Source organism: Ursus maritimus, assembly GCF_017311325.1.
Source record: "Ursus maritimus isolate PB19 chromosome X unlocalized genomic scaffold, ASM1731132v1 scaffold_X1, whole genome shotgun sequence".
Classification (NCBI taxonomy): Eukaryota; Metazoa; Chordata; class Mammalia; order Carnivora; family Ursidae; genus Ursus; species Ursus maritimus.
Genome location: NW_024423319.1, coordinates 81,023,932 through 81,035,399, shown reverse-complemented (window position 1 = coordinate 81,035,399; position 11,468 = coordinate 81,023,932). Strand labels below are relative to the sequence as shown.

General features: G+C 41.5%; 1 pseudogene; it reads left to right on the top strand.

The window, feature by feature from the left end:
* The first annotated feature begins 1,961 nt into the window (after positions 1–1,961).
* On the top strand, positions 1,962–6,943 carry LOC121101039 (annotated as a pseudogene).
* The last annotated feature ends 4,525 nt before the right edge of the window (positions 6,944–11,468 follow it).

Here is an 11,468-nt window from a genome sequence, read left to right as displayed (position 1 = left end):
CTCACCTTAGAACTTAATAGTGTCAGGCTTTTAATATGTTGCCAATCCAGAGGGTGTGAAATCATATCTTAAGTTGTTTTTAATTGCATTTTTCTGATTTCTATTACGTATTTTCATATGTTTTGGCTGTTCAGATTTTGCCTACTATGACATCTGTTTACATCTTTTACTTGTATATTATTGCATACAATACAAATGTATACAATGCAATACACAACAGTAACTCTTTGAAGGAGCCAGCAGTACAGATGAGGAAAACTCAGACTGGCAGAAACCTTGCGCTAAGGTCACTCAGCTAATGGGTTAAGTTGAGTTGGGGTTTGAGTCCAGGCCCAGAGGACCCGTTAGCCTATGCCTTTTGTTTTATAATACATGCTGGGATTCAAGGCCAATATTAGTAAAAACAAAAGAAGGGAACAAATAATGTCAAGCATGTAACAATATGTCATGTGTCTAATTAGGTTTTGTGTAATTAACACGCTATTTCCTTGTATCCTCACAACAACTTCTTGGGAGATAAAACATGTTATTTTTCATTTTACAGGTAAGGAGACTGAGGCTCAGGGAAATGAAAGATTTGCATTGAGAGGTTAAATTATAGCTGAGAAGAGGCAGAATCACAATTCAACACAGGTCTGTGGATTACAAAGTCCACACTGTTATACAATAGTGGTATTCGTCCACAGCTATTCTTGGTATGAAAGGGCCTCCCACAAACTTCATGTCTGCCTCCTCACCTCCTAGAGCCATGTTTTGAGAGTTTCACATCTCTTCCTTAGAGCCCCAGTGAACTGCTTGCACTTCTGAGATGGCCAGGACAACATCTACCTTGTGTGTGTGTGTGTGTGTGTGTGTGTGTGTGTGTGTGTGTGTGTGTGTGTGTGTGGTGTGTAGAAATCCTGGTCTGGGGCAGCCTTTAACTAACTGGTCCAGCCTACTGCCTCCCATTAACCAGTCAAGGAGATGAGCTCCCGTGTGCGCCAATCTCCACAGATTCACCTTCACTGCTCTCCAGATTTCTCTGATGAAGCCCACCTGTGATCCTCAACGCCCTATGATAAACTTCGGGTGAAATTCCCAAGTTGTGAGCTGTCAAACTTGACTGCACATTAAAATCACCTGCAGAAGTTTAAAAATCTCGACCCTTGCCTCCTAGTAACAGCCAGACCCACTACATCAGAATCTCTGAGGATGGTTCCCAGGCACCATAATAGTTAAAGCTCCCAGATGATCAATTAACCTCCAATGTGCGCCAAGATTGAGAACTTCACTGTTAAGTGCATTTCCAGTAGTCACACTCACAGTAGTTTTGCACATCTTAGTGTTCATGGAAACTTCTTGAGCATTTGTTAAGATTCAGATTTCTGACCTCACCTCCAGAGAGTCCATGTTTTAGTTTGGAATCTAGGAGTCTTCATTCTTAAATAATCACCCAGGTGATTTCATTGCAGTCAATAGCAGGTCACATTTTGGGAAACGCTGGCCAGAGGAAGTGCCAAGCATGGAAGTGGGATGCAGTGTAAGAGATCTCTGGCCCCGAAGGACCAATTAAGAAACTACCTTTGCAAGCTGAGCACAGCAAGGGCTGCTTTTTTTCATCCTAGTGGATAAGGTAAGGGAGCAGGTCCTGAAATTTGGACTTCTCCCTTAAGGTTAGCCCCAGCTGTCCGAGTAAGTGCTATTTGTTCAGCCCTGAAGAGCAGGAAGGATATGCTGTGTTGCCCCCCACCTGTTGTTTCTGTTTGTCTTGATGTGAAGAGGACAAATTAGAAGCGACCCTCCTTTGGTACAGAAGATCACTCTAGAGTGGAATCGACATAGGGTTCGCCTGTTGCCTTTCATTTTTCTGCTCCCAACTCTTGTGGCTTGTGGAGCCAGATGCAGCAACCTATGTGAAAGGAAAGGCTCAGAGTGACATCCTTGGGCTTGGGCTGGAGGTTAAGGAACACCACACCTTCGAGATGGTCCTCCTCAGCATCCTTAGAATTCTTCTTTTGGGGACTGGTGCTTTATATGGAACAGAGGGTCCAAATGGCAAAGGTAGGGCAGCCCTTTAATGCCCTCATGGCTGATGCCTCCTTGCTCCCTGATTCGGGAGCTGCTAGAAGAGCTCCTGGCAATACAGAGGGAAGCCCCAGGTCCTAGGACATCCTTTGCGGTACATGCTGGAGTTGTACCAGCTGCTCAGCTGATGCACGTGGCACCCTAGGGAGAACCGCACCATTGGGGCCACCATGGTGAGGCTGGTGAGACCTTTGGCCAACGTAGAGCAAGGCCTCTCAGAGGTGAGTTATCATACCATACTGTCCTGGAGAGGGAAGAGAAATGGGGGAGGAAGAGTGTAGAGAAAAGGGATCTGTGGAGTGGCTTTATTGCTTAGTGGGTGAGTCTTTCAGGCTTGGATTTCAAAGGTTGGAAGAAGCTGGCTACAAGCCTGTGTTTCCTTTAGGGGGTCCCAATTTAAGAACAGATTTTTGGGGGTCACCTGAGGAATCTCCCCCAGACCCTCAGGAAAACTTCGAATGATTGTCAGCTCCTGCCCTTTCAAAGAAAGTCTTATTGCTTGTTATGTCACTAAAAACTATAATTGAGAAATACTTCTATGCATTCTCGTGGGGGGCCCTTCAGGTGTGGTTGTATTCTTACAAGGAAAAGAGCACAGGATACTGAGTTGGGGGAATTTACAAAATGGATAGAAAACAAATTAATATTGGAAGGTCTATATACCTGGTTAGGTGAAACATCTACTATTGTGTATAATCCTTAAGGACAACTATTACCATTAGCTGTCAGCGGAACAATTAGCCTAATTTTTAAAATAAGAAAAACTAAAGCACAGAAGTTCCAATAACTTGCAAAGTTCAGCATAGACAGTGGGTGGCAGAGATAGGGAATTGAGCTTTAAGTCTCCCCTGATTCTAGAAATCTCCATAATTTCAAGTAAGCTTAGATATAGTACGTTGATATCCTTGTATACCAAGAAGTTTTTCTATTAAGTCCACGTTCAAGGTTTGGGTTTTTGGTACTAAAGGTATTTTGGAATTTTCTTTGTTCCCACCATGCTTGGATTTTAAAAGTATTCTAATCTACCCACACCAGTGGGCTTCTTGAAGTGCAGGGCTTTCTAGAGAATGCCGAAAGCCATCAATTTCAAGGAAATCTTCGGGAACCCAGTGAGATTAATTTTGGGCCTTTGATAATTTACATTCCCCCTTTAATGAAATAACAAATATTCTCCTAGCTAACCTTACTGTGAGTTTACCACGTGCCAGGCATTGGGCAAAATACTTCACAAACGTTATCTTCCTTAATCTTCTCACCACTTTTAGTGTAAGGAGGTAGGTATTATTAACATAATCATTTTATAGATGAAGAAACTGAGTTCAGAGTAACCTTTATCGCTAATGTAACACAGTAATTGGTAGAAGCTGGGTGTCAAACCCAGGTTTTTGGCCCAGATCTGCAAGTGAATCATCCTGCTGTGCTGACTCAACAGATTTTACTGGAGTGCCAACTGCGGCACTGTGCTTGGGTTGGGTCCAGCGGCAAATAACTGTCTCCCCGATCTCTAGAACTCCATTAAAGTAGAATGGATGACAAGTAAGCACATAATGGAAAAAAGTTAGAGCATGACCAATGTTTTGACAAGGATAAGCAGTTGGTCTCCCCAGGACATGAAAGAAGAAATAGGTCACTGCTTAAAGCCAGCAAGGAAACAGGGAGACCATGAAAGACTTCATTGATGAGCCAATATTTGAGCTGGCTGGACCTTGGAGGAAGGAGTAAGGACACTATGCGTAGAGGCACATGCATTCTACTGAGGAAGGGAAAATAGCTCGGGTGGTGGAGATTCACTAACAAAATATTTAACACCTACTGAGGGCTAGGCACTGTTTTAGGTGCTGAAGTAGCTATAGATATGATCAAGACAGGCATGGTTTTCATGGGTGAGACAGATAAATAAACACAGATAACTGCAAATTGTGGTAAGTGCTATCAAAGAATGAAATAGTTTTGATAGAGAATAATAGTCTTCCTTTGTGGACTGTCTGTAGGAAATGGCTCCTCAAAGAGTGATATTGAGCTGGAGACTAAAGATAAGAAACAAAAAGTGAGAATAAGATGTAGTAGAAGCCTGATTGAGGCAGAGGGAACCATGTGTACAAAGGCTCGAGGGTGGAAACAAGTTTGTCTGACTGGAAGATTAGAAGGAAGATCAGTATGGCCGAACCTGCTGAGCATGTGGAGAGTGCAGGGAATGAGGCTGATGAGAGGCAGGGACTTATAGCCATTATAAGAAATCTGGATTTCATTCTGAGTGTAGCAAGAAAGCTGCGCAATCAAGTTTGTACAGATGATATGGGGCTAGACAGGAGGGAAAGTTTGTAATTAGGGGCCACTATCTTGGTCTGACTGTGAGACATACTGGCATCTGGACTTTTGAAAGTATCCAGAAATGGATAAATATAAACAAGGACAGATCTCTCCATTAGAGATGACCCAGCTGAATTGCACTTGCCTGGAGAGCTATGCCAGGTTCAATCACACAGATGTGTGAGTCAGCCATTTCCCTGAAAATTCTGAGCAGACCCTTCCTGGCTCTGATCCTAAGCCACTCCACCCTGCTTCAGGAAATATGTGATGTCAAGGTCTGAAAGGAAAGGGCAGTTCCCTCACTCCAGACAGCCTGCTAGGAGGTTGGGTTGGGCTTTTCTCAGGCAGGGTGGGGCAGGTGTATGGGTGGGACTCTTAGAAAGATGATTATAGGATGGGAGTGTAGAGTAATCCTGAGAAAGCAGACATGTAAGCCTCGGGCTTGGGCTGAGTGAATGATGTCCAGTGCCCCAAACTTGTGGTGTATTGAGCATAAGCGGAAATTTAACTATAGAAAACATCCTGATGCTTCAAGACATTAAAGCACTTCTACATTGACCAGTCCAGGCCACTGAAATCCAAGCTTGTGGATTCAGTGAAGGAGGAAGTTAGGTAAATAATATGTAAATTAGCATGCAAATGTTTAGCGATAAGATGTTTGAAGATAAAAAGGAGGCATTTTCCTGCAAGCCTGGTTTTTGTAATCTTGCTATTGACCTTTTTCCCCAGGAGGTGCAGAAATCTTGGAGTTACCTCTGCAGGCCCGGCCTTTCCAACCCTTGGCCACTGGGTGTCAGCATTACAGTCTGGATTAAAAACACCTACCAAGACGCTTTCAGCTTCTAGTAGAATTTAGCAAACAAAATTCAGGGCCAAAGCCTTGTTGAAAAATGGTATTTAGGGGAATGGTGGCAAATGAACAGTACATAAGGAATCATTTCCAGTAAGGAATGAACAAGGGAGAGAATGAGGGTTAAGGGGAAATGAGTGCTAAGAAGGAACAGCTGCTCAAGAAGCAGTTCTTAACGTAAACGGTAAAATGGCAAAACAGCTGCTCCCACTAGTAACAAACAAAATTATTGTGTGTCTTGGCCCCAGATTTGAAGTGATGGCAGGCCATAGATAGTCCCCAATATTGACTGTTACCTCAAAGTTGCATCTCAGAGCACGATATGACAGGAGTGACTCATTCTTAATTCATGCATGTCTCAACAATTCTCTTTTTAATTGAGCACCTTTAATAGTCTAATAAAGATTATCCTCTTCCATACACACAAAATAATTCCATATTTGAGGTTTTTTTTTTTCTCATCCTAGTGCTGCAGAGTGATCTAAAAATGGAACACAATTTCCTTTTTAAGGGAAACCTACTTGGGCTCAATCTTGATTCTATCATACCCTGGCTATATGTCCTCTGCATAGCTTCTTGAGCCTCAATTTCCTTGTCAGCAAAAATGGTGACACTATTATCTCATATAAGGCTATTGTAGATTAAAGAGCTAATGCTTGTAGTAAAGCATCTAATAGTAAATGCCTAAACAAATGATAGTGACACATCTTGTTTTTTATTTTTAGGCTGCTTACAGCTGTTAGTTTGTACTGAGCAGATTTGTGAGGGAGATTCAGGCTAGCAGGTAAGAAACTAATCCCTCTGCTCTTGTCCCTCTTATGCAGGCTCCCTGGCATATAAAGACCTGGATTTTCCCTCTGAGACCAAACCAAGTAGCATGCTACCAACTAGTCAGGTGGAGCCATTGTGGTTTACCGCCATCAACTCCACCTAGCTCATTTATCTCTCCTGCCACATGGAACCCTGTGTCCAGAAAAGCCAAAACTTAATCACTTTCCTTCAGGGAAGAGGTTCCTCAAAGCTCCTTTCTCTTTGCTGTCTAAAGCTTGGACAGATGGATATCACACAACACATGCTCAGTGTAAAGGCTCTGAATCCCAAAGGATGTGGTGTGGCCCTACGACTCCACCATAAAGCAGCAGCAAAAAGGTAGTGGAGATTCTTTTGAACTTCAGTGCTATGGCACTTCATCCTTGGACACTGCCTTTTTGTTACTTCTATTTCTTCCAATGACACTCATAAAAGCAGTCTAGAAGGCTAAAACTTCACCCCAGAATCCTGGAGGAGTTCATGGCAGGATTCTTCTCTTCTTTCTTGAGGAGGGCCCGGCAAGCAGGCAGTATCACATCTGGGGTCCCTTGGCCTCTCCAGGGAACATGATGGGCCTAAAAGTAACCAGTGTTCCTCCCTCCACCCTTTCCAGGTCAGCTTCCACCAGCTGGGTTGGGACCACTGGATTACACTAGCTCCCATGTATATACCCCAAACTACTGTAAAGGAGCCTCGGCCCCCGGGTACTACTACACTATGGTCTCAATCTCCCAATCACGCCCATCATCCAGAACCCTTTGTCACCGAGCCGGTGGACCAGAGTGTCCCCACAGCCTCCTGTACCTTTATATGTTCCCATTAGCATCCTTTTTGGTTGAGGCAAATGGGGAGCATTCTTGTACAAGGAGTATGAGGATATGATTGCCCAGTCCTTGCACATGCAGGTGACAGCAAAGGTAAAGCTAGCTCAGGTGTTCTGAGAAATAAGTGAGTTTAACATAAACAAAACAAAATATCAATGTTAAAGCCAAAAGTATTCTACCTCTGATCTTCTACCCATTCTGTGGGTTCTGTTTCATGCCTTAAGTGTTACTTAAGTCTCTTCTCCCATGTATGAGGGTCCTCACTTTATACAAACAGTTCTTGGTACCAGACATTAGTACATCTTGACCACTCAGTCAGAGCCCCTAAAGATGTTCTTGGAGATACCCAGCTTTCTTTGTCCTTTTTTTTTCTTTTTCTTTTTTTTTTTTTTTTTTTTTTTTATTGTGACCTTTGTCAAAAGTCACCAGTCCATGATGGTAGAACTTTGAATTGTTCCACAAGTCCCAGAAAGGTGAAACTTTCCTGGTATCCATCTTTTGAGTGTTTTCTAGAAGACCTTGGGTTAAGAAAGCCACCTGGAGATTTTTACTTCTCTATGTTGCCTCCTGTATCCTCAAACTGGTACCCAATCAGAAAGACTGCCTGCTCCTGTACTTGCACTGCCCTCTGAATCTAAAATTAATTTTTCATGATGTAATATTAAAAATGTTTAGGTAATAATCTCCACTAAAATCTTTGAAGGGAAACAGAAGGAGTCTAAGACATCAAGGATTTTTCTGCTCTGAACCTGGGGAAAATATCTGGGATCCTTCTCTAGGTAATGAGAACAGCCTTTAATAAGGCTGATAGGAAACTCTTGAATATGGAGCTGAGAGGATAATCACTTCAAAACCACTCCGTATCTATGGTGAAGAGAGGAAGAGCTGTCATTGCTGATTAGATTATGTATGGGGAGTCATTTTTAAGCTTAGGAACAATGGATTTCATAGGGTATTGTTTTATGTAACACTTAAATCCTTTGCTAATTATCACAAAGAAAACTCCCTGTGGTGGCTCAGCAGCTAGGAGTTGGCCTTGGTTGGGGTGGAGGAGTAGAAGGCTGCAGCCAGGAAGCTTGAAGGGCTGTGGGGAAATGGTGAGATGTCTGAGGCCTGAGGCCAACTTCATTCTGACTGGCCTGGGTTTTTGTGAGTTCAACTTGGCTCTGGGCTGGATCTCTGGGGAAGAGGCTTGCTGTTTGGGGCCAGCTACACTGCCTTTAGACTAAATGACACTTGCAGTGTGACTTTTCTACTCCTATACTGTGCTGAAGTGATGGGAGACTGGGCTGTGTTACAAATAAATCATTTTTGTTGTTGTCGTTAGCGAGAATCTTGAATGTTTGGGGGATTGGGAGAGAATGGGTGGAAGGAATTTATTTCCTTGTTCCCTTTAGCAATGGCCAGGAGCTCAACCCTAATTCCCAAGAGGCTGCAGACTCATAGGTTCTCTTTTAAGGCAGCACTGCTACGATCAGCTCCCTCCCCAAGGGGCTCCTTTGAGGAAGCCCAGTAAAGGGCATTTCCCGCCCAACTTCTCCTTGACTAGTCTTATGGCCATTCACAGTGGGGTGGGACTGATTTAGGTAGGTGCATGATTATTTGCCAAATGTAACCCCCTCCCCACCACCACCATTTTTCTTATCCATCAAATTAACTTACCTTTACCATTCCCTTCTCAATAATTGGTTCAGCTAGACAAAATCTTATACATCTATAAATATACAAATTCTATTATTCTGAGGAACTGTTTTTAAATATCCTTTTCATCCATCTATCTTATATCATTAGGGGAATCAGCTCAGACATTCATTTCCTCACGTCCCCATGATGACCCAGACTTGGGTAGGCCCTACTTCTGTGCTCACATAGCACTATTTGCTTTCCTCTTAACACATTCTATGTATTCATTTTGTTGCCAAAAGATGAGCTCCTTTTGGGATTTTCAACTGTATACTCCATTTCCATAATACTGGAGCCCGCACACATAGTAGGTCCTTGATGAATACAAAAACAAGGTGAAAGGGATACTTTGTGTGTGTGTGGATGCATTCTTCCTGACACCATGGGTTTCCAGTCTAAATGTTTCCCTAGCCTGCTTGGGGCAGACACAAATACCTGGCCAGGCCTGAAGACAGACCTTGTTCCCAGGACCAGATTCTGGAATTCAGCATCTCAGTGTTCAGAATTTTCAAAAATCATGGTCTCCTAGCTTATGAGTCCCGAATACATCTGAAACTTTAATCTTTTTATGGAAGGCTCAGGGTTAATTGGCTTATTGGCCATCCATTAAGACTTGAGTTGTCAGAATACCCAAGGAAAATACTGGCAGGATGGAATCATTTGTGGCTGATGTTATGGATTCTTCTTCTTGAAATACTGCTTTCAACTCAGCATTTTTCTCAAATCTGGAGTGAGATATATACACTTCAAACATTCTTTGGAAGGAAGGAAATAACTTGTTAGTGGAGGAGAGTATGTGGGAGTCTGTCTGCCCAGGTGAGTCTGGGGAAAAAATGGTTACTTGGTCCAGAAAGGGAAAGCAGGCTAAAGTTCACTGTCCCAGCTTCCACTGAGAATGGACCAGAACTTCAATGTATGGTTGCAAAAAGAGCAGACATTTAAGCTTGAGTCTTATCCTGGAGGTCTGTTACATTTACCTTGGTAGTATATTAAGTATCCATTCTGGACCAAGCTGGAAAGCACGTGAAATTTATCCTCAGTTCCACCAAATATTTGGGTGCCTCATTTTGTAAAAGAAAGTTTCATATCTTCAGTTAGTTCTCCCAGCAGCACTATGAAACAGGAAGTATTTTGCCCCATTTTTAAAGTAACTGTTTTATTGAGATATAAATTTGCATACCATAAAAGCCACCATTTTAGGTGTTTAATTCAGTGGGTTTTAGTATATTCAAACTTGTGCAAAAATTCATTGCAATCAATTTTACCACAAAAGAAGCCTCCTTGCCCAGCAGCCATTAATCTCCATCCCCTCTACCCTAACCCTAGGCCCTGGTAAGCACTAATCTCACTTTCTTTTTCTATGATTATAGGTGTTTGCAAGGTTGAATCATATAATATTGGCTTTTTGTGACTGAATTCAATTTGGCATAATGCTTTCAAGGTCCATTTGTGTTGTTCAATTCTTTTATTACTGAATAGAATTCTATTGTAGAACATACTGCATCTTTATCTGTTCATCAGTTGGTAGGCATTTGAGTTGTTTCTACTTTGGCAATTATGAGTAACGGCAATTATCTTTGTTGTGATGAGTACCTGGATGTTGCGCGTAAGTGTTGAATCACTAAATTCTACACCTGAAACCACATTACACTGTATGTTAACCAACTGGAATTAAAAACTTGGAAGAAAAACAAAAAAAGGAATAATGCTGTCATGAATGTTCCTGTGCAAAGTTTTTGTGTGGACCTGTGTTTTCAATCCCTTGTGTATACACCTAGGGAGTAGTAATGGTGAATCCATAACTGTTTAACATTTTGAATAACTGCTAAACTATTTTCCAAATTGGCTCTGCCATCTACAACCCAGCAATGTAGAAGGTCTCAATTTCTCAAAGATCTTCACCAATACTTTTATTGTCTTTTTATTTTAGCCATGCTAGGTGGAGGTGAAGTGGTATCTCATTGTAGTTTTGATTGCATTGATGACTAATGATGTTGGAGAATCTTTTCATGTGCTTATTTGCAACTTGCATATCTTCTTTTGATAAATGTCCATCTTCAAGTCATTTGCTCAGTTTTTAATTGAGTTGCCTCTTATTGTTGAGCTGTAAAAGGTTTTTTTTAAATATTCTTGGATGTTAGTCCCTTATCAAATGTGAAGGTGATTTGCAAATATTTTCTCTTAATTCTGTGGGTTTTCTTTTTTTTAACTTTGGTGTCCTTTTGAAACATGAAAGTTTTTAATTTTGGAAAAACAAATCAACTATTTTCATCTTTTTGTTGCTTGTGCTTTTGTTGTCATCTAAAAATATTGAATAACAAAGTCATAAAGATGAACACCGATCTTTTTTCAAGTGTGTAATAATTTGAGCTGTAACATTTAATCCATTTTAGTTAATTACGCATATGGTGTGAGAGGTAAAAGTCTAACTTCATTCATTTGCTTGTGGATATCCAGTTGCTGCAGCATCATTACTTGTTGAAAAGACTAATCTTTCCCCATTAAATTATCTTGGGACTCTAAGGAAATGGACTATAAATACAAGGGCTTATTTCTAGACTCAATTTTGTTTCATTGATCCATATGTCTGTTCTTACAACAGGATATAACACTGTCTTGATAACTGTAGCTTTGCTGTAGTTCTTGGAAATGCAAATTAGGAAATGTAATTTCTCCAAATGTTTTCTTTTTCACCAAGACTGTTTAGGCTATTCTGGCCACTTGTATTTTACATGAATTCTTAGGATCAGCTTTTCAATTTCTGAAACAAAACCAGCTTTTTTTTTTTTTTATTAGGGACTGCATTGAATCTGTAGATAAGTTTGGGTAGTATTTCCATCTTAACTCTATTAAGTCTTCTGATCCATCATTCTGATGAGGAGAGGTTGCGGGGTTGTCCAGAGCCCAAATTATTGACCAGGACCCAA